This window comes from Anser cygnoides, chromosome 1 (genome assembly GCF_040182565.1).
Source record: "Anser cygnoides isolate HZ-2024a breed goose chromosome 1, Taihu_goose_T2T_genome, whole genome shotgun sequence".
NCBI classification, from domain to species: Eukaryota; Metazoa; Chordata; class Aves; order Anseriformes; family Anatidae; genus Anser; species Anser cygnoides.
In genome coordinates, this window is record NC_089873.1 from 189,710,731 (window position 1) to 189,732,677 (window position 21,947).

Genomic DNA, 21,947 nt, shown 5'->3' on the forward strand with positions numbered 1-21,947 from the left:
GGCCATTAACAACTACAAAACTGTTTCTTCTTAAATTGGTAGGAATTCCCCTTGTAGTATGTTCTGGGTTTCTTGTATATAACTGAATCTTTAGCCCTTCTCAGATTAACTCCTGGTGTAACTAGGTCTTTAGTACTATCAGGAAGGTGGGAGCCATTTGATCAGATGGCATCTGAGCTAAATCATCCTCCACTTTGGAGGAGGATTTGGACCACTGCTCTGAATTTAGAGGCCTTTACCAAAGTTGCATGTTAGGTTGTCAAGTTCTTCTTTAGGTTTTGTCCTAAATGGCCAAAGTTTCCAGCAAGGGTATTGAGAAGGACAAAATCAGCACTGGAGCAGGAATGTGCACAATTTATGATGAAACTGTTGGAAGAGAACCCACAGACTTTAGTGTACACTCGCTGAATAGCAGATCATCTCCATCCCAGGACTGTGAAAAGATGTGAGCACATAATTGAAAATCTGGACATAAAGATTTTTTTTCACAGGTTTTTAAAATCACAGGTGGTACAACACAACCAGATGAGTAGCAGGGAATGGCAGATGGGATGGGACTCAGATTTTAGCAGTAGAGAAGGTACTAAGATGTAGTTTTAAGAAAAAGTATGCAAAGGTATGGATTTAAATGAAAAATGGAACACAAAGGCCGGTGAGAGTTCAAAATGAGACCATGTAGTCTCTTTGATTAAAGGAAGTAACTTTATAGACAAGAGAAATGCAGCATTTCTAATCTGCTTTGACTTCAGCAAAGAAAATGATATAGTGCTGCCTTGGAGACTGGTTTGAAGAAAGGGTTAGTACATGAACTAAGTGATAAGGAGGGTGAAAAGCAGTAGAGCTAATGAGAGGAAGATGACATTCACTACCAACCTGGAAGAAAGTTACTAATGAGATCCTTCAGGATCTTGGGATCAGTTTTATTTTGGTATTTCTTTTAATGCATTTAGCACCAAAAAACAGATTGGGTTGGCAAAACTTGCTTAGATCAAAGTTGGGAGATATCAGCAGGTGAATGTCTTGGAGTTTATTACAACTCTATTAATTTGGCTAAGATGAAATGAAGTATTATGTAGATCCTCAGGATAGCCAGATGAATTTCTGTGAGCCTGAGACTTGTTATCTCGAGACAAAGGAGTTATTCCAGTAAGTTAGGCAAGTACTGTTTACAATTGTCCAAGTCAGAGGCAAGAATGCCTTTAGATGTAGTTGTGGCCTTTCTGTTTCCAGATTTTTGGACTTCCTTAATGCTGCAGCTATTCAGCTTGGTGCTATAACAGCTGGGCTAGGCAAGTTCATAAACAGTGATTGGTAATGAAACGTCCTGTGAAGAAAGGCACTTCCTAGCTGGAACCATCCTCATTATTTTTATTACTATAGCACCAAGAGACTTGGTAGTACGATGTGGTTGTTTTAATTTCTGTACACAGCAACTGTCTCTTCCAAGAACTGACTGCCTGAAACCGTATCTATACCATAAAATGAGAAAGGGAGAGTCTTTGGGCCTGAAATCAATTGGTGCTGACTGGCTCATGTCTACACATCTTGGGCTCTCTCTCTCCGTGGTAGGTTTGTGTTAGAGGAGTGGCTGGAGTGACCCAAAACAGAGCCAAGAAGTGAACTAATAAGTGTGTGGTGTGAATGCCTAGGCCTGAGTGTTTGAGCTCATTCCCATGCCTTCTTTTTCGAGCAGCATAGCTGTATCCTAAGAGACAGCTGGAGGCAAATGGGGGTGATATGTAAACAAGCAGACACAATCTGTCAGAGGAGAGGATGTGAACTCAGTACACTTACAACCTCCCTTCTCAAAAGTTATCTTCAGTCATCGCTGCAAAGGACACACCTAAAAAGAAGAAAAGAAGGTGACTGTGGCGATTTCTTGCACACTTAAGAAGGAAACTCAGAAGTGTTAGTCTGTGAATTTGCCCCATTGCTACTGTGGAGTGGCACCAAGGAGCATCAGAGGTGGAAATCAGTCTGTAGGTATTAAAGGGAATATGGGGACCTGAAAAGCCTTGTACAGTACAGACAAGAAGATGCTGATTGGTACAAAATTACAAAGAGAGCTAGTTAAAAGGCTGCAAAGAGAGAATCATGTAGTCTACACCAGGCTAGAAAGGGAGATAATTTTTCCGCATTTTGTGTGGATATGAGCAGGGCATGCCAGAGTTTGTCAAGGCACAAGAAAAGTGTTACAATAACCAAGGCATAAGAAAGGAAACTAAAAGTGCAAGAAACCAAATGTGTCGTGGACTTTCGTTTCTCCCAGTCATAAGAAAAAAATTCCTTAATCACCAGTCGTTTGGTCTAGGAATGCAAAGAACACCCAACCAACACCTTCCGCCTTCACGCAGACACTCTGTAAACACTGGTGCTTACTGTAAAACACAAACCACCCTTTCCATCCTCTTCCAGTTTCCTAGCTGAGAGTTTTACCTGCAGAGATGGCGTGGGAAAACCTCCCACCTCCACTTTCAGTGAAGTCACTGAAATACGTTAAAAAAAAAAGAGTCTGCAAGACTTGGATGTAGCCTGGATGTGTGATTCGGGAACAAGAAAATTAAAATTTTTTCTTCTCCAAATTCAGTTGAAATTTGTCAGGGTACCAAGTGTCAACAAGGAGGCAAACTGGGTCTGGAAGCACTTTCTGTCGTTAAAATTATTTAGTTCATCCTAAAACACAGTGTTTTGGCCAACTCAAAATTGTTCCCATGCATAATTCTGGGCTGAAATTGATTTAGGTCTTGAGATAAAGAGAAAAAAAACCACAACATTTAGAATCTCCCTTTCATCTGTAACTGAACATATTTATTTGAGGTCCTGAATATCAACAGTTCTGTCTGAGGTTGACTTGAACCAATATTTTGAATCTGGAAGAATGCTTTCTCACTGAGACTGAACACAGGGATGCCTCTTTCCTGGCTTTACTACTCTTTGGAAAGGAAAACCAAACGAAATAGAACCAACCAACCAACCAACCAACTAACAAACAAAACCTGGACATCTTATGGATCCCCTTGAATCCTGACTTGAAATAAATTGTAGGAATTATATTTGCTCTTGTTTGCTTATCATAGGATTTAATTCTTCCCCAATCCTGGTGAAAGAGGTTTTCCATCACCTAGAAGGAGGACAAAGGACCAGCAGAGTAGAATGTACAAATCCCAACATATAACTTGAAAATTCAGGTTGAAAACTACTCGGTGGGTACTTTGCATTGAGTTCACTGGAGACGGAGTATCTCTTCAGGTGTTAAAATAAATGTATTTTCCAGTTACCCATAAATCACAACTCCGGCACGTTCCCAGGATCCCTCTCAGGTGTCTTTGTCTCCATCACAGAGAATAACAGTGTGACAAAGGAGGCAAGGCAAGTCCTGCAAAGGACTATGGTGAGGGTCCTTCTGGTGTGAGGCTCCTTCTCCCATGGGTCATGGCTTGTCAGGAACCATCAGGGGCATTCATGTCTGGTCCTGTCCTACAGATGAGTGAGATACTGACGGGCTCAGCTACAGACAAACTGGGTCCAGGAGGTGATTAGCTGCAGGTTCTTGCTGTGTATGAGATGGCATAAGTGCAACATGATTTACAGGGTGTTGACAGGAGTCAAGAGGAGTCTATGGTAAGAGTGTATATCTGTATATTTTATACGTCTTGAATAGTTTGTTTCTGAGGATTAATTTTTGTACTGAATTTAAATGAGCAATTCTAAGTTCACTAAAAAAATAAAAAGGCAACAAAAAGACCCACCAAAATTCTATCAAAATGAAAACTAAACCACCTGTTCCAGAACACATGGAAAGTCCATTTCAATCAAGCCTATTCCTCAACATTTTTGTAAATGTACAAAGCTGAAAGGACAACATATGCATGTCACAGACACTGCGGTTTTCCCAAGAAAATTGCCTTAGCTTTTCTCAGTATCCTTTGGCATGTCTGGATGTACCCTTTTCAATGCCTTGCCTGTCAGTGATATCATTTCACAGCTTGGAAAATGCTAAACGACTTTGCCAGAAACAATGATCTTTCATGAGCAGAAAGTACAAAAGTCTTTTTCATCTCCAGCGCTTTCAGAGAGCACAAAACACATGAATTATATTAACGATTTCCAATAAAATCATGGCCTGCTTCCCCCCAAATAAACACAAGGATCTGAAGGAAGTCCGCTACACCCATTAAATCCTAACGGGAAAAAAAAAAAAAAGGAGAGAAAAGATGAATGAGAATAGTAATCCAAGCACATTAGCAGGTGAAAGAACAACTTTGTTAAGAATGGGACTGACCCAAAGCGGTAACAGGATGTTAGCTCTGGTTATTTTAAGAAAAGGGATTGAGGGTGGTGGTTTCAGATAAAAGTCGTCTGTAAATGAGTACAAAAAGCCTCACATAACACCACCACCTCCCACAGCTTTGTCTGAGTGCATTCCAAGGTGTCCCTTTAGATTTATAGGAAAATTATGAAAATGCATGGAGCACGCTTCTCCTTGCCATTTTACTGTCATAAGCCTGGAGTGACTCCATTCTTGGCAGTTGCATCTCGCCTTGTTTTCAGCATTGCAGGAATAAAGCTTGGCCGAGAAGACTGTAAAATCCACTGTCTGATTCAAAGGTGACCTCTTGGCCCAGCTCTTGTTGCATCAGCTTTGTTTGATGCACTTCCTTTTATTCCTGGGTCCCTGAACTATTGCTAAATTCATCAATGACCGAGCAGAGAAGAAAGAAACGGAATAAACCAGAAGAGATGAAAAATGAGAGTTTCACTCTCGGCAAAGTAGGAAAGAAGATCCTTCCAGTGAAATGGAAATACCCATTTGTAATTATCCGTCAGTATTTTTATTTGCCAGAGGTTATTGTTGTAAGACTTGCTAGCTTGGAAAGGAGCGAGTCACTCCCACAGCCAAGCAAGAAGAAGGAAGCAACAGATTAAAAGATCATCAGGGTTCATTTGACTTATTCTGCATATTGCAATGAGGCGCATTTAAAAACTGCCTTAAAGGCTCATCCTACCTGTCAGTAGGGCACATCAGTGACCTTGTTGTGAGCTAAAAACACAAGAGCAACTGAAATGTATGGGCTGAGCATCACTTCTCTCAAACATAGCATACATCCCCAGATGGGACTGGGAAGTCCCAGGGTGGAATTCCACCCTACAGCCCAAGGACTCACTCGGTGGCTGCAGCGTGTCTTCTCTGTAACCAGCACCGTGGAACCGCTGGGAGAGAGGCTTCTGTCATAGGTGGCAAATACTTGGCTTAGGACAACTGGGTGGCACCTGCCAGGACTGCCACCAGAGCATAACAAGAGAAGCATTTGTGAGAGAGCATTTACCAGCTCCCAGGAAGACACAAATGTGGGAATTGGGAGTTGCCACCTCACCCAGAGTAATGATACCACCAGCATTTTGGTTCTTTGAAAGGCAGTGTCTGTTTGTTCCATTATTTTCTTCTGGCACATTTAACTAATTTGGGAAAAGGAAAATCCAGCCTGGCACACTGCTCTTGAAAAGCAAGAGAGCCCTGTTTCAGCTCCTGAGCATGCAAAGTGGGTGCAGCTTCTCGACCCTCCTCTCTCGCTCAGATGTTTTTCCTCTAGGGCACACACTGTACACATCTTTGGAGGTTGCAGTGCCTTTTACTGGAAAGCAGGTCCTAGTTCCTCACTGTGGCACCATGCAGTTGGCTAGTTTGTGTGTGCTCATGGAAGGGAAGGTGTTCAGTCACTGTAGCCATGACAGTCTCCCACCCACATGATGCTCTGAGAGTCCAGCCTGAGGTGGTGCCTGGCCTTTGCAAAACCAAGCTTGTAAAATTCCCATCTACCTCTGCAGTCTTGTTTTTATTTTATTTTATTTTTTCCTGGTACACATTATCTTACAGGTTCACTTTTGACTATGTACATTCTGCAGTAAGCTGCCAACTGCTTAGTCACAGTATAATGTCCATCCCATTGCCTGTTTTACTGCGCTGTTGTGGTAGACAGGCCCTGTATTGGTATTCACCTTCCCCTAATTTCACACATCTAAGTGCCGGAATGGGACTCATTTCAATTAATTGTGGATATCTATAATGCAGATACCAACATCTAAGCTCATTGCTGTAGGTGTGCCCCCAAACAGTAGTGTTGGGGAGTAAACCAGAGACTCCTGGGCTTGAAACTCAGCTGACCTGTTTTAGGATTCTCCTTGTCTATTGGCTATGAAACCTGCCTAGGGAGACTAGCTTGGATGTAGACAATTCCACTTGCTCAACTCCTGGTGTTGCCACATCTTCTCCAAGGAACCTGAACTGCAGAATGAATAATCTTTCCCTTCTTCCCTTCCTCTTCCATTCCTTTCACATTGCACAAAGTTCACATAACCCGTGAGAACTGCCCATCTCACCACCAAGCTTTTTGCTCACAGCTCCAGATCCTCCTTGGTTTTGTTCACGTGTTACCTTTGTAGCCCCATCAGCAGACAGGACTTCCTCTTTAAATAGCCAAGATGCAGACATCCAACCTGCCCATGATACATGATCAATCTGTGCCAGGTCTGCAGCCTGTCCTTTGGCTGGAGTTTACTCACCTGGGTGTTGATGCCAGTGATGTCTAGGGTAGAAGAGAATGCTGTGAATAATGCCATTCCTGGGTGCCACAGAATAAAATGAACTACAACAGGCTGACTGGCTACTTAATAAAAACAAAAAGAAAAACAGCAATGCATTATTAAGGTGCAGTGGATGATCTTTCTATACAGAATGTCTTAATTATAGCAAAGAGAAGAGAAATACCAGAATGAGTATTATTATTTTTATTTTTGGCACGCTATTTGTATCTGGCATTCTTGGGTACCTCAGCTTGGCATTAAAGAGTTTCTTTTTCCTGAACAGATTGGTTTAGGAGCCCTAATCTGAGACCACTGTTATCCTTATTTACATAGCCACGTCTTTTAATGTGCACAGGAGGTGAACCAGAGCTTTATGACAGTGACGGGTAGAAGTGGACTGCAAGGTGGTAGGTATAGCTGTTTGTCTCACGTGGGGCAGCTGTTGAAGGAATGTTGTAGTGAAACATTGTTCAAAGGTTTTCTCTGAATGCTTACCCCCAAAATGCTCCAGCCTTCCTCTGTAATCACTAATGAGTGTGGATCTGTCATAGGTGTCATTAAGCAATTTCTTTATTGTTTATGCCTGCTTATTCATTGAAGGCCTGTTCTCCTCTTCTGCCTTTGTTCTGAGACAAAAATAAAACAAAAAAAAACCACATAAACAATTCCTTCAGCTTTTCATTAATAAGTGTTTCTTATCAGGCTTCTATTTTGGTATTCCCCCAAGTAACTGTATTTAGTTCTTATTGTTAAATGTCAAAATAAGCATAGTATTCCAGCTGAGGTTTCAGCGCTATTCACTACAGCTTTGTAATTACTTTCTATGTCCTGCATACAACATTACCGTTAAAATGCTATAGAAGAAAGGTATGGTTGGGCTTGTTTTTTCCTTTTTTTTTTTTTTTTTTTTTGCTATTACTATATAGGAGTCTTACAACACTGCTGAGATTCATTGTAATCTCCAGACCTTTTTCTAGCCTACTGCTCAGCCAGCTGTTCTGCACTGCTAATTTGTATTTCTTTTCTAAATGTGCTACACCTTTCTAGATTTCCACTTTATTTTGGAGAGTTTCTTCAAGATTTGTGCTCAGACGCTGTCCCATCCCGCAGCCCACTTGAAACCTTTCCCATAGGGGTCACACCACAGATTTTATGAACACTGATGGAAATGGGGCTGAGCCAAGCCCAGCAAAGATCCCATGCTGTCCCCTCGCAACACCTACAGCTCCCGCGGACTGCTCGTTTGTCCCATTTGTGGGGGCAGTCATGGAGATTTCACCAACAGCCTATTCCCTTGGTTTGGGGTTAGTGTTTCACACCGGCAATGTAAAAAACCTTGCTGGGCTCTGCCTGCATCCATCTGCACCTAAAGACCTGGAGCACAAGTCCTGTGCGGAGCGGCTGAGGGCACTGGGGTTGTTTGGTCTGGAGAAGAGGAGGCTCAGGGGAGACCTCATTGCTCTCTGCAACTGCCTGAAAGGAAGCTGTGGGGAGCTGGGGGTTGGCCTCTTCTCACAGATAACTAGTGATAGGACTAGAGGGAGTGGCCTCAAGTTGTGCCAGGGGAGGTTCAGGTTGGAAACGAGGAGACATTTCTTCTCAGAAAGAGCAGTCAGGCACTGGAACAGGTTGCCCACGGGTGGTGGAGTCACCGTCCCTGGGGGTGTTCAAGGAAAGGTTGGACGTGGTGCCTGGGGACATGGCTTAGTGGGTGACATTGGTGGTAGGGGGATGGTTGGACCAGATGATCTTGGGGGTCTTGTCCAACCTTAATGATTCTGTGATTTTGTCTCCGTGTCACTTGGTGTGCTGTCGGTGATCTGAGTGGGGCAAACACCACAGCTGGGCAGTTCACTGCGGCACAGCCCCTCAGTTCTCACTTCCATTGGGTTCAAGAGGAAAAAGTAAGGAGTTTTCCAACACAAGCTTTCGTTCCCCTGCGCTAAGGACACAAACTCTGCTTACAATCTGCTTTTGGGGGCAACCTCCCTGTGATCTGAGGAGATGCTCTCATCCAAGCCCTCCTTCCATGCGCCGGTTTGGCTATGTTTCCCCAGCCGGACCAACGAGGCCTTTACCTCCCTCTCTTTTTTTTTTGTTTTCCCTGCCGCGATATCTGACCGAGCACCCCTTCTCCCCGTGGCTCAAAGTCCCCCTTTGCTTCTTCCCCCCCTTCAGCTCCCCGGCCCTGCCCCCGGCCGGGCCCGCCATGGCGCCGGGCGGGAAAGCACCGAGATGGCGGGCAGAGGGCGGCGGGGCCCGGGGCTCACCGGGGACGGCGGCTCCGGCACCGGGCGTCCCCAGAGACCACCCCGTCGCCCTCCCCATCCCCGGGGGGGTTCCCGGCAGCCCGAAAAGGCCCCGTCCCGGCAGCCTCGCCCGCCGCCCGCCTCCCCATTCATCGCGGAGGCGGGGCCGGCGCGGCCTCTTTGCCGGAGGTGTAAAGCGGCGGCGGGGAGCGCGGCGCTGCCATGGCCACGATGCCAGCCGCGGCTGCCGCCCGCCGCCCCGCCTCGCCTCACGCCTGAGCCCGCCGTCGGCCGGGGGCCGCGGGTGAGTGCGGGAGCTCTCGGCCGGGGCCGGGGCTGGGGCTGGGGATAGGGACGGGGAGAAGGAAGGACGGGGCCGGGGCCGCGCCACGCGCGGGGCATCCATTTTGCATGATGCAATCGGGGGCTGCGGGCTGGGGGCTGCCCGGCACCGTGCCCTGCGCGGCGCCTCCGTTTTCTCCCCCGTGTCCTCTCTTCTGCTTCCACCCCACCGCAGAGCACATCTCCAGCAGGGCCCTCCGAGGCGGGGGAGCCAGCCCTTTCCCCCCCTCAGTCCCCTTTTCAGTCCCCTTTTCCCCCCTCCTCAGTCCCCTTTTCCCCCCTCCTCAGTCCCCTTTTCCCCCCTCCTCAGTCCCCTTTCCCCCCCTCCTCAGTCCCCTTTCCCCCCCTCCTCAGTCCCCTTTCAGTCCCCTTTCCCCCCCTCCTCAGTCCCCTTTCCCCCCCTCCTCAGTCCCCTTTTCCCTGCTCCCCAGCTTTCGGGGTGTCCCATCCCCTCGGGGTGCCCCCCAACACGCCGGGACCCCCAGCTCCGGCTGTGCTGTGGTGGCAGGGGGTTGGTGCCCAGCCTCCCGTGGTGGCAGCTGGCACCCACCCAGGTGGGCATCGCCACCGCCTGCCACCCTGCCCGCCGTCCCCCAGAGCCAGCCAGGGCACCAGAGCCGTGAAACCCATCCGGCCCCACACGCCTGGCCTGGCTCAACGCGCTTCTCTTCACCCCACAAGACGAGCGGGGTGGTGGAGGACGTGCTTCTCTGGGAGGTGCAGGCCCGAGCGCTGAGCAGAAGCGAACCTCGGACCACGATGGCCATCCCTCGTCTGGGACCGCAGCAGCCACAGCGTGCAGTGCTTTCCTTCCTTTTAAAATTACAGAAGAGGCTGAGAGTTCACGGAGAAGCCAGCTTTGTGCTCCTGGCGCTCGAGTCAACGCTGCAGCCCACAAGTTCCTGCTGTCCGCTGTCCTTCAGCCTGCCCCGGTCGCTGGTTCCCACCTGCGATTAGGGAAGGGGCTTGTTCCCATTTTGTGTTTGTCAGCATTTCACGGGCAGCTGGTTTGACTAACAGATGGATTTCTTCGTGTTTTGCATATTCATGTCCGAACGTTTGTGGCAGGCAGGGCAGAGGGGGGGGGGAAAATAAAAACCTCAAGAGGGTTTTTGTATGCAACACAGGCTGAAAAGAAGGGTTAGGACTTTCAAGGAGTCTTGGTTTTGGAGCAGGGTATAATTACCATCGGTGCTGCACGGACTGAGGACAAGAAGACCATTGCAGCTCTGAGGAGTTCACAGGATATGAAAGAAGGTGGGCTTTATGAGTTAGCTGTCTGTTAGCTGAGCAGTTTTGACTATCATGCGTGGCACTCACGGCCATTTGCAAACATTAGCAGCAGCCCCGAGCAACGACCCCGTGATGATGTCTGCCATCACACGGACCTCTCAGCACCCCTGTTGCAAGCCCAGGGCATGTGGGGAAGATGTGTTTGCACCTGTAGGTGCTGTGGGACCGCCCTGCCTTTAGAAATCCCTTACTCGGTGACACTTGGCTGCCTCTGCCATCGAGGGAGAGGTGTGGGTAGTCCCTGTGCTAAGCTCCCGAGGGCAAGACGCAGCATGTAGAAACAGTAGTAAAGCAGAAGGGTTTGTAAAGCCTGCTCTAACAGTACTGCGTTTGAGCCTCGTGACAGGGAAGCGTGTTTCGCTTTGGTTTTCAGCACTCACCGTGTGTTTATTTTGTGAAACGCCTGGCACACGGCTAGGCATGCATCCACACCCAGCTCCCCAGCCGCACCGGTGTGTTCACCGTCTTTGCCTCTGACTTGGAGAAACCTTCCTGGCTGGTGAAATACTCTGTGGACTTGCGTTGCCTTCAGCAGTCAGCCTAAATGTCTTTTAGACAGGGTTTGTATCTGATGCAAAAAAGGAGGAATCGTGTAATTGTCCAAGCTGCATAACTGCAGGTTGTATTCTGACTCTCTTGTACTTCGGGTGATCTGGAGGGGATGGCTCTTGTACTGTGCTCCTCCACTAGTGTGCCTTAGTGAAATTGGCTCCAAAATGACCCTGTTCCCTGGGCTGCGTTCTTGGTTCGTGCCATTTCACCGGGGTGTGTTTTGAGGCTCGCTCCTTGTAGGCTTGTGCTGATCAGTGAGAAGACAGGCTCAGGAGGCACCCCGAGTTTTGGGTGGGCTGTAACGGAAACTGAGGCCAGCTAGGCTTCTAATTCAAGCAGTTCAGCTGTGAATGTGGGTTAAAATGTGTTATTACACGTTTGCAACGTGCTCATGAATCCACGTGAAGGAGAGAAAAGGGAGCTGGATTTGTTAGACAGAGGGAGCGTAGCTCAGACAAGAGGGAACCCATGAGTGGTAGCATTGCTCTTCCTGTAACCTAACCAGTTATCAGAGGAACCAGCTCTGAGCTGCGTTTTTGTTGAAATCTTTGCCACGCTTTTTATTTTTATTTTCCTTTTCCTGTGCCAGTCTACTAACAAATGTCAGGTAATGTTGCACCTAAGCTCCGTGTCTCTGCTTTAGGTTATGAGATACGTGAGGGCTGATATGTGGCAATCTAACTGGTGCTGAGCACAGCGGCTGGTCTGGTCTGTGCAAGAGTGTAGTGTTCGTTGTTTCCTCTCCGACAGGGAAGAGATGTGGTTCAGGCAGAGGAGAGCAGGGATCTTGTTAGAATCGCTGCCTGCACGAAGTTTCGTTCACTCTTGATCTATCAAGTTCCTCGACCTTGATCCACCATGACAGGTTAAGGAGACTTCAGCAGCCTTTCAGAAATGCCACTTCCAGTCGTACCCCATCTTTCAGAGAGCAGGAGACGACACGGCACCTTTAATTCTCTTCTCTTGGCCCACTTCGGCGATGCCAAAAGCTCAGCCACGTGCGGTTTGGGGCAGGAGGAGGCGAGTGACTGCCACTGATGCCCCGTGGTTAATCCGTGGGGCAGAGCTGCTTTGCCCTTCCTGGAGGCTGAGCTGAGAAGTCCTGCTGCCTTAACCAGGTGAGCAGCAGACCTGGGAGGTTGTTCTGGGTCAACTCAAGTCAATACCAACCCAGAGCTGGCAACCTGGCTGCGCTGAAGGTAACATTCAGCTGGCCAAACGTAGTCATCTGCGTCCAAGGTGAGAGTCCCCACGTCCCTCACGGTCCTGCAGAGGAGGGCTGGGCATTCCTGTGGCACCGACACCGATGCCTCGCGCCCTGAAGGTCGCTCCCTGCTGGCTATAAAAGGCTTAGCTCCCATGTAAACGTCTGCGCTGCAAACGTCTAAATGTTTATCTCGGTGAGCTTGCGAGGTTCTCGGATTCCTCGGCGGCTTTGGGGAGAGCCGTGGCTGTTTGCACTGGGGGTGAGTTTGTTCTGGTATTTGAGCACTCCCTTGTTAGTGCCTTTGCTCCCATATCGCTGCCTGCTTAAACCCACAAAGAAAAAATAAAAAGGCATAGCTGAATCCCTTGGTCAAACAAGACATGGGGTTAACTAGCACCTCCCAGTGATTACCCCCTGAGTGCAGGATTCCCAACTATTCCCTGTGGTTCCTGGGCACTTTGGGAGTGTCGGCGATTAGGGATTGGGGCTCCCACCTCCCCGCTGCCAGCATGGCTTGTGCAAACCCCGGGACCCTCGTTCCGGCGTTACTGACTTGCCTTAAACCCACCGAGGTGGCCGCCCAGCAGTCCCGTGAGCGGTATCTTGTACAGAAGTGCCTTGTTTCGGAGTTTCCAGGATGAAATGCCACGAGATTTTTGGCTCTTGGTGCGTTTTGGAGCTTCCAGTTTTCCCCTCGAGTGAAAACCAGTTCAGAAAATGTCATTTTCACAGAGGTGCAACTCGGCCGTGCTCAGAAACTGGGGTAACTGCTGTGGGAAAAAATACACTACTAGTTCCTTGGCTAAGCATTCCTCCTTATATTCTCCTCTTGATCTGACCTGGTCCTCAGTGTGTGCCATACCATGTCTCAACAACCCCTCTGAGAAATCCACGCGATTCCCAGGTTTACTAAAATGCTACGTTTATTACAGTAACGGTAGCATTTAGCTTCCAATTTTCTTGCAGCTCCTTCTCCTGCCTTTTTCTGGGCTGAGGAATAACTCTTGGGTTCTCTTTCCCCAGGCTTCTGGAGAAAGGTCCCAGCTGTCTGTTCTGAGCTGGACAGGTTTTGCATCTCGCTCCTGCCTCGTTGTTTTCCAGACCCTTGTCATTTCCTGTATCTTCCCTTGTAGATCTTTTAGGCTGTTTAATTTATAAATTACAAGAATGAGGATTTTAATTAGTATACTGTTTTTTGAGGGTTTGCAATGAAATGCCATTCGTATTTTCTGAGCAAGCTGTGTTTTTTTCGTAATTTAGTGGCTATTTTGTGGTCATCCCCTTCTAAAAGTTTATTATAAGCCACACCGATGTTCTTAAAAAAATAAAAAAATGAACAATGAGCTTTTCATTTAACTGGGTTTGTCCCTGGTACGGATTCATGCAGCTTGCTTAAAACCCCCCGTACCAGCTCATTTATTTGTTCCTGGAAGCCATTCCCTCAAACGAGGAGGTGTTCTCAAAATAAACAGCGGTGTGCGCCGTGCCCCGTATTATTCCTGGCAGCGCGCGAGGCCGGCTGCCATACGGCACCAGGCGTTTCGCTATGGTGAGAAGGATCCGTCTGGGGATATTCCCCTCTGCGGCCGGAGCTCTGCGAGCCAGCCGTAAGAAGACCTGCACGGTGCTGCCCTGCGTGTCCGCACCGCACGGCCAGCATCGGGGTGGTGGGGCAGGTAAACCACAGGTGAGTTTGCTGGGGCTGTGGGGTGTGGTTCAGCGCCGCTTCCCTTTGCTATAAAAGAAGGACCGTGTGAAATTGCCGTTTTTATAACTTTATGGGTGAAGCACGCTGAGATCAGGGCTTTTTGGTTCCCAGAGATCCACCTCCCCGTACCGCCTCCGCAGCGGGAAGTGATGCAGCTCCGGGTTGGGGGGCAGCAGAAGGCAAGAAGACCACTTGTGCCAAACAAGAAGGGGGGAAAAAACAGTACAAACTACAAAGCACAACAAAATCAAAACGCTGCTAATGCTGGTAGTAGTTTCATTCGGGAATGCCTCCGTGGGAGGCTTATTAGGGTATGTATGTGGCAGGAGTAGACGCAGCACGCAAGAGCTCACTGTGAGTTGATAAATGAGCTGTTTCCCTAAGCTGAAGAAAAGCTTGCCTCCGTCAAGTGGGAGAGCCTTAAAATAAACCAGTTGGAAAAACTGTTGCGTTCGTAGAAGGAGGTCGCTTTGCTGAAGCGACTCTTTCGCTGACGTCGTTTCAGCTGGCAAAGTAAATAACGTGATTTATCTCCAGAAAATATTATGGAGGGGATTAGTTAGTTGGCTTGGGTGACCAGAATACAGTCTTTCATCTTCAGGTTGCTGATTAAACTCCACGCCGGGTTGCTCGCTGCCTGACAGCTGCTTGATGACCCGTGTGAGATGGTTCCCAAGCAAAGGATGCTGCCGAGCGCTGCGCTGTTTGTTTTCCTCCTTCCGAAAGTTCACGGAGCAGGGGGACCTGCGACGCGCGTTGTGAAGGGCTTTTGCTTTGTCTCTCTTTGCAGCAGAGCCCTGCATCAGGCTGGTTCGTGCGCCTGCAGCTTGCGAAAGCTTAGAGCAGGCAGTTGAGGAAAAATAAAGCAAAATCAAGCCCGCCGTGTTCAGTGCCTGACTTGGAACAGCAGCAGAAGCGATCAAAACAGGTATTGGGAATTTAGCTGATACAGTTTTGACATGAAATGATGCTGTATCATCAGGTATCCACTGGTGCTGACCACGGGTGCAGCAGGCAGGGCCTTTCGGGCTCTGTAATCCGCTGGAAGAGAGGAAGAAAGGAGCCAAAAGGGTCCTGGCACCCTTAGCGTGACGAAGGGCAACACCCAGACCTCTGCAGCTGGACAAGGGATGAGGGTGGAGGTGGCACATAGGGGAAGATCGGTATTTGAGCTCCCGCTGGAAAATGAGAACTTGTGTGAGACTTATCCCTGCTGGAACGGCAAGGATTGGGCTGGGAGTTTGGCCTCTGACGCCTTTTCAGTTCAGGAAAGCTCCAACACAAGCAGCAGAGTGAAAACACGAGAGTTCAGCAGCTTCAGAAGACTCTTTATTTTTGAGGAATGCAGTTGTTCTGAGGAATCATCGTTCTTGTGAGGAGGTCTTTGTTTCTGAAGTCAGTAGGTTCAGTTTGCTGTCTTGGGGTTGGCTTACAGCTAGCTGGGAGGAATCCTGCCCCTCGTAACCTGGGAGGCTTGTGAAGAAACGCCAGGGGATCCCCGGGGAAACGTGGGTGAGTGTTGTGGCCACGTGGCTGTGCTCTGGCTGCTCCAGAGAGAGCGTCGCAGGCGGAGAGCCCTTCTGGACCTGCCTTCTCCTTAGAAGGAAGTATCTGGAGAACAGAGCAGTCCCGTGCATAGCACCGCCAGCAGCAGTTCTGCACTTTCATGCTGCTGTTCAGACCCTTGGAAAGGGGGGTGAATACTAACCACCACTTGTTTCATACTTATTTTGCTCTAAAATCACCCATATTGTTTTTTTCCCCAAGTCCCAGCGCGGAGGAACTAGGCAGAATATTTACAGCCAGTGGTTGGATTCCTTCCTGCTGTCACTTAGCCTCGCAGCAGCAGCACATTTTATTACACTTCAAAGTTTCTTCTTTGAGATAAGTGACGTGTGGGACTGGGGGGAGCTGGCACTGTGCGTGCTGGAAGAGCTGCAGTGAGATGTTTAATGCAGCACCGCTCGGAGACTGTCGTATTTAGGCCTCTGCGCGCTTCCAACCCCATAAATGTAATCAAAAGTGATTTCTTTTGATATCAGAATTGGGAAACTCTAATAAGGTTTATAACATGTATTAGCAGACTGGGTGATAATAGGGTGATAATAGCAGTTTTTCTCCCAGTAAGAAGAAATGTGTATTTACTCCAAACCATACACTTTTGCTTATAGGGACAGTTATTTTTAAGGGCAACCTTATCACTTCCCTCGACAGGGCTCTGTGCTGTGCAACTGGTCGGCTGCCAGGCTGATGAAGGGGAATGAGAAATAGATGGCAACTCTTTTTATTTTTTTATTTTTATTTATTGTTTTTTTGGAAATTGACCTGCGTTTCCGAGTGGAAAAACAAGCTCCCTTTGCAGAGCCGTGCGGGTCGTGGGCGCCGGCTTTCTGCAGCCCGCATCGCAGCACAGGCAGGGCGACGCAGCCTGCAAGGTGCTGCTGCCTGCAGGACTGGGGCCGGGTCTGGGCTCGGTTTTGCAGCAGCCTTACGGCTCAGCTCAGGCCAAATCCGCCAATGTTTGGCGTTTATCTGCTGGCAGGCCATGGGGCTTGCAACAAACCCCCAGACAAAAGCTGAGGAGGCTCGGTCAGGTCCTGCCCTTCTGCGTGTGAACGCAGGGAGACGCAGCCCGCAGAGAAAAGCGTTCACTTTGCCTTTTTCCTCCTGCAGCACGGCCGTGGAGGAGCAGGGGAGAGCTGAGCAGTGAGTTTTAGCTGGGCTAAAAGAAAGAGTGTTTACCAAAAGCAAACAAACCTTACACCTGCCTCGCTTCGATAAGTTTTATTTCGGTGGAACACATCGAACCTGGCCTCTGATATCCGTGTGACAGCAGGGGCACCTGATGACGGTGCGATCAGAGGAGTCAGACCTCACACTCGTATCGTTTGGGCTGCTCTGTACCTATTTTGGGTCTGGATAACCTGAATGTGGTTTTTGGCGGCGTTCTGTTGTAAAGCCATCAGCGTTCAGGAGCTGTGAAGTCTTTGCAGCGAAAGCTTACGGGATTATTTGCAAATCACTTCCGAGACTGATTTTTTTTCCCCTCGGTCAGAGCAGCAATCCCATCTCGTATGCCTTTTTTTATGACTCAGGTGCTCCTGTCCCAATGAATACTGGATTTTTACTGGAGCTTGTGGTGTCAGGGACTGGAGGACTGCCGAGCTGGGCAGGGTCGGGTCAACTGCTGGAAGGAAAGCGAGCGACTCGTGAAACAAGAAGTTTTAACAGCAAGCGGGCAAGTACGTGGGCGAAGCTGCCATGGCAACTGCTCGTAGTGTTTGCAGAAACGACCAAACCGTGCCCTGCTGCGATTCCTAACCGCCGGGCTGCTTTCAGCAGCCCTCTCCACCCGAGGTGGCCGGGAATACTGCGGGAAGCGGCTGCCTGGGAAGGGGAGGAAGGTGGGAAGGTGACGCAACTCGAGTAGCGCGTTGCAAGCCTGGGGATCGGCACAGGTAGCGGCTTTCGCCAGGCTGGGGTGGTTTGATGGCAGGTGAGAAGCGTGTGGCCACTGCCCTGTCGCACGGAGGGACAGCGCTCCCCATCCTCTTTTCTTTTTTGTACTTCTTGCGCTACGTCAAGTCCCTGTCCAAAACCGAATGAAGGTGGAGGGCTGACAGCTCTGACTTGGCGGGCTGTGCGTGGCAGGCCCTGGAGAACGGCCTCCAAATCGTTGGGAAGAACTCCGGGATTAATGAGAACGTAGTCTAATTGCTTTATTTAGATTGCACAAGCCCTGAGGGATGATGTAGGCTTTGTAGCGTAATTTGACGTTTGCAGGCACAGTTACCCAAGGATAGCAGAAATTTCCTCAGCGGGAGGAACTTTTTCAGACCGGAGTCGTCCTGGTAAGCAGGAGCCCCATGATCTACCACGCGGGATTTCTGCTTTCCTTCCTCCCTGCACGCCCAGGGCGAGCTGAGCTCTCTCCCTCCTGCTAGCAGCACGGTGCAGTGTTTCTGCAGAGCTGGAAGAAGAGGTGAGAGCTCTGTTTTAAATGCTGCGAAACACCCCTGCGAGCACCCTCTCTGTGGGGTGTAGGCGTGAGCCCTCGGGTCCCAGGGGTGACCACGGGTCTGGTGCTGCTGCTGGGTGGCCCTGCCTCCAGCTGGAGCTGCCGCTGCTCGCCACAAGCTGTCGGCTGGCCTCCCTGCCTCTGAGGGATGTACCAAAATGGATGTACCTGAAAATCCCTGCTTGCTGGGCCCTTCTTCCTGATGGAACGGCAGCGTTTGGGGAAGTCTCCCTCCATCCATCTGCCGGGCTCGTGGCGACGTGCCCACCTCGGTGCAGGATGGCGTTCGTTCTTCCGCAGAAGCGTCGGGGCTCTTAATTTCTTATTTGATTGTTTCCCCACCGCTGTTTTAATAACAAACCAACTTCTGTCTCGGTCTAGCTTGCTTCCTTATCTCCTCACGGACACTTCCCACCGTCTCCCAAGGACTATTGTCTAAAGGCCGTGCCTGCAGCTCGCTGAGTGGCACGGCCGGACGTTTCGGCTAAGCAAAGCTCTGTCTCCCTTTTATCTAGATTTAAGAAGACAGAAACTTGCTTATTTAATATCGTTTCCCAGAGCATAATTCTTTTTTTTTTTTTTTTCCTGCTTGCTGTCAAGGCTGAACCCCTGGCAGATTCCAGGCAGTTTGTCATTTGGGGTCGATCCCTGGCAATCTGTCTCAAGCTCTGGTTTGGCAAGCCTAATTATCAGTGGAGATCCCCTCAGGTTTTATGACAAATTGAGGGAGTTAAATCAAGCCATTTTCTCACAGAATGTAATTTGAAGCCCTGCTGAGGAAGTATTTGAGAAGACTGGTCGAGCTGGTGGGAGATATTTCAATTAAATGTTTTTCATCAGAAAATAGCGATCCCCATAACGGGAGAGGTGTGACGCCCTCTGTCCGCGAGGCGGGGAGGCATCTCCCCAACGCTTTGATCCCTGAGGAGCTGCAGACAGCAAACGCAGGGCTGCCCTCCTACAGGAGCAAGCATATTAGCCAGCTGCACCTGGGTCTTCCCTGCGGTAAGGCAGGATGCTCTGTAATCAGTTTAAGAGGGACTTCTCTAACCTGTTCTGGAGATGTTTGGGTGCTGGAGGCTTGCATCTTTCCTGTGTCCCATCCCAGTGTTTCAACGTGCCTGCAGCTAGAAAGTGACCCTACTGGTGAACTTCCCCACTGCAAATTAATCCCAATACATCATCTGTTTGTACAGGAGGAGATTTTTAATGTCTGTCCAACCTTTTACCTGCTGGATGGCTCCCTGTGGGCATCCTTTGCTGTTAATCACAGTGGAAGCTTTGTAGAGAAGACCAGACTCCAGCGAGCTTCCATTTGGGACGCTGAAGCTTGTGTTGTGAGAGGTTGAAGCGTTCCCCTTATAACTTTCAGAGTAGGGACCTCCCTCCTTTTATTTTGGTCAAAAATCACTATTTGTTTTAAAACGAGTTTTGATGTATATCAAGTAACCCGGATCAAATTTTATGCAGGAACTGAAGCAAAACATTGAAGTTTGCCTGCTCTGAGATTTTGGGGGAGTTCCTAGCTCACAAATATTTTGCAGTTAGGCGATCTTGTCTGGACTTGGGCAAAGGATGATCTTTGCCGTCTTGGAAGTTCTTCTGGGATGGGAAATGAACTTGTTCCTTGTTGTGGACAGCAGCTGTGCCGGTTCGGAAGACAGGCTGGTGAACCACAGCACGCCGAGGCAGTAGCGGAGCACCAGCACGTGCTCTTCCAGTGGCACCAGGTATTCCCCTTTTAGCAGCTGATGGTAAGTAGATGGATGATGCAGGGATCAGAGAGGGCACCTCGCTGCGCCTTTTCCAGTAGAAGGAACCCTCCAGGGCTGTGAGATGCCTGCAGAACAGTGGAAGAAATCTCTCTGAGACACCCGTGACGTTCAGGAGCTGGAAGAACAGAAGCCGCGAGTGGCAGAGGGCTGGTTCCCGGGCAGCACGTTCCTCGTGCCGTTCAGACAGCTGCGTTCAAAGGAGAAAAGTAACACGGTCCTTTCTATGGGCAGCGTGTCTTCAGGCAGGTAGTTAAGATTGTTTTTGTACACACTGCACACCCACTGCTGCGTGTGCTGTTGATCTGTGTGTAGCGAGTGGTTTATATTTAACTGGATGACTTCGTTCTGAGTAGTAAATGCCTTACTGGTGGGTGATCCCGCTTTTAATGACAGAGTTGGCAAAGAATGTAACATTTAGTGTCCACATACGTATGTGCCAATGTAATCTACATTTCTGCAGTGTATATTTACATAAATACATACTTCTACAGACGTAAAAAATATAGAATTATGTGAATCAAGGGAACAACTCAACAGCAGATGGACAAATCTTACCTGGTTATCATAAGAAAACAGGATGGCATCCTTTTCTGCACGGTGAAACTGATGCAAAGATTCGCAGTTACTTTCACTGGCTTTTGGCTTGGGCTCCCAGCCGTCGCTGCTGCCGTGTTGGGATATCTTCCAGCTCCACGTGACGCTGGTGCATGGTCCTGCCTTTGTTCTCATCAGCTGTGGAGCCTCTTCTCTCAGGGCAGGCATCTGTGTGGAAAGCTCAGCGTCTGCTGTAGCTGTCTCGTCTCTGCCCTGTCAGTCGTTGCAAGGTAACGTAACAAAGCATTTGTAGGTTTTCCAAGAGAGGTCCTTCCAAAGTGCGTTATCTGACACGCTTAATCCTTTAGTGCAGCAAAATAAGGTTTTGCTTTCCACCTGAGGCTGGCGTGCCTCAGTTATTGTTTGCTTTCCTCTGTGTATTTCCGAATGAGGTTTCAGAAGGCAGTCGGTGGTTCAGGTGTGGTCCCTTAAAACGTAACCTCTTTGCATCTACGAGTCTGCAGTTAAATCTGACACCCGAAAATATCTGTCGTGCTACTAGAAATAGTAGGTGTATGGATTTTTCATCTCTTCTTTTTCTGAGTAGGGCTTCTCTGTGAATGGTGCTACCTTGGGGATGGAAGAAACAAAGCCAGCCCTTTGGAAAGGGCACCCAGAGGGGTTTATTACCTGTATGTCCATCTGAAAGTCAGCACCACGTGCTTGTTCAGGAAGCTAGTGTGTGTTTAAAATAAAAACAGAGGGCCAAACCCATTCCATGTTGTTTGCCAGGCATGCCAACATGTCATAAGCACCCGCTGTTTGTTCTCCTGCAGATTGGTAGCAGTGATGCTGTAGCTGCATGAGGAGACATTTGCTGAAGACCAAAAGGATGCTGAGGAAAAATAAAACTGACCATGGGATGGCACCCCTGTGAAGGAGGGGTATCGGCAGCAAAGGTTTCAAAATGAACATAAGCATATATGGGACGAGGCTGAGTAGGGTTTTCTGCTCACTCTTCCTCTGCAGAGGTGCCGGGGCAGTTCATTGGACATGCAGCAGGGTTAGGCTCGGGTTTTCTCTTTGTTTTGGTAGAAAACTCCTTGTTCTGCCTAATTGGCTTTAATTTCATGCTCTTCTGCGTGCCGGAGTTGGCTTCTGAGAAGAAAATTCTCCGGAGCAGCAGGGCCTTGAAATAGATAAGGAGTGGTTTCCAGAAGTTGAAACAAATTGTGATTGTTTAGGAAGTGGTAGTACTGCTTTTGTAAAACGGTGCCGTGTCAGCTTATTTTTACACGTGGTGTTTCATGTTCGGCTGGACAGATGTTTGTTATGGTTTACTTCTTGCCGGTAGCCAGATGCAAGACTGCTTGTTTTCTTACGGGATTGTTTTGAAGAATGTCCCTTTTTGAAATGTTGTTGATGGGGAAGGAAATCTACAAACCTGATATAATAGGTATGTTAACCATTAGATAAGAGGAGAAAGAATATTTTACTTTAAAATACAATGCAGCCGAGGCACGAGAATTTGGACGCAGAACAAACGTACAGTGCGCTGTAAATAAAGGACAAGGACCAGTAGGAATGGGTGGAATTGGGCCCTATTGAAGTCGGTGGGAGCTTTGCTGTTGACTCCGACAGGATCCCACCGGAGGATGTGAACCCTGCCCCGGGAGCCGCCCTGCTA

General features: G+C 48.8%; 1 protein-coding gene across 1 annotated transcript in view; it reads left to right on the forward strand.

The window, feature by feature from the left end:
* The first annotated feature begins 8,977 nt into the window (after positions 1-8,977).
* SLC7A1 (solute carrier family 7 member 1) overlaps positions 8,978-21,947 on the forward strand; it is a 40,364-nt gene continuing 27,394 nt past the window's right edge. Inside the window, exon 1 of the mRNA XM_066989730.1 lies at positions 8,978-9,135. The gene's annotated coding sequence lies outside the window, so the exon portion shown is untranslated. The remainder of the gene's footprint in view (positions 9,136-21,947) is intronic.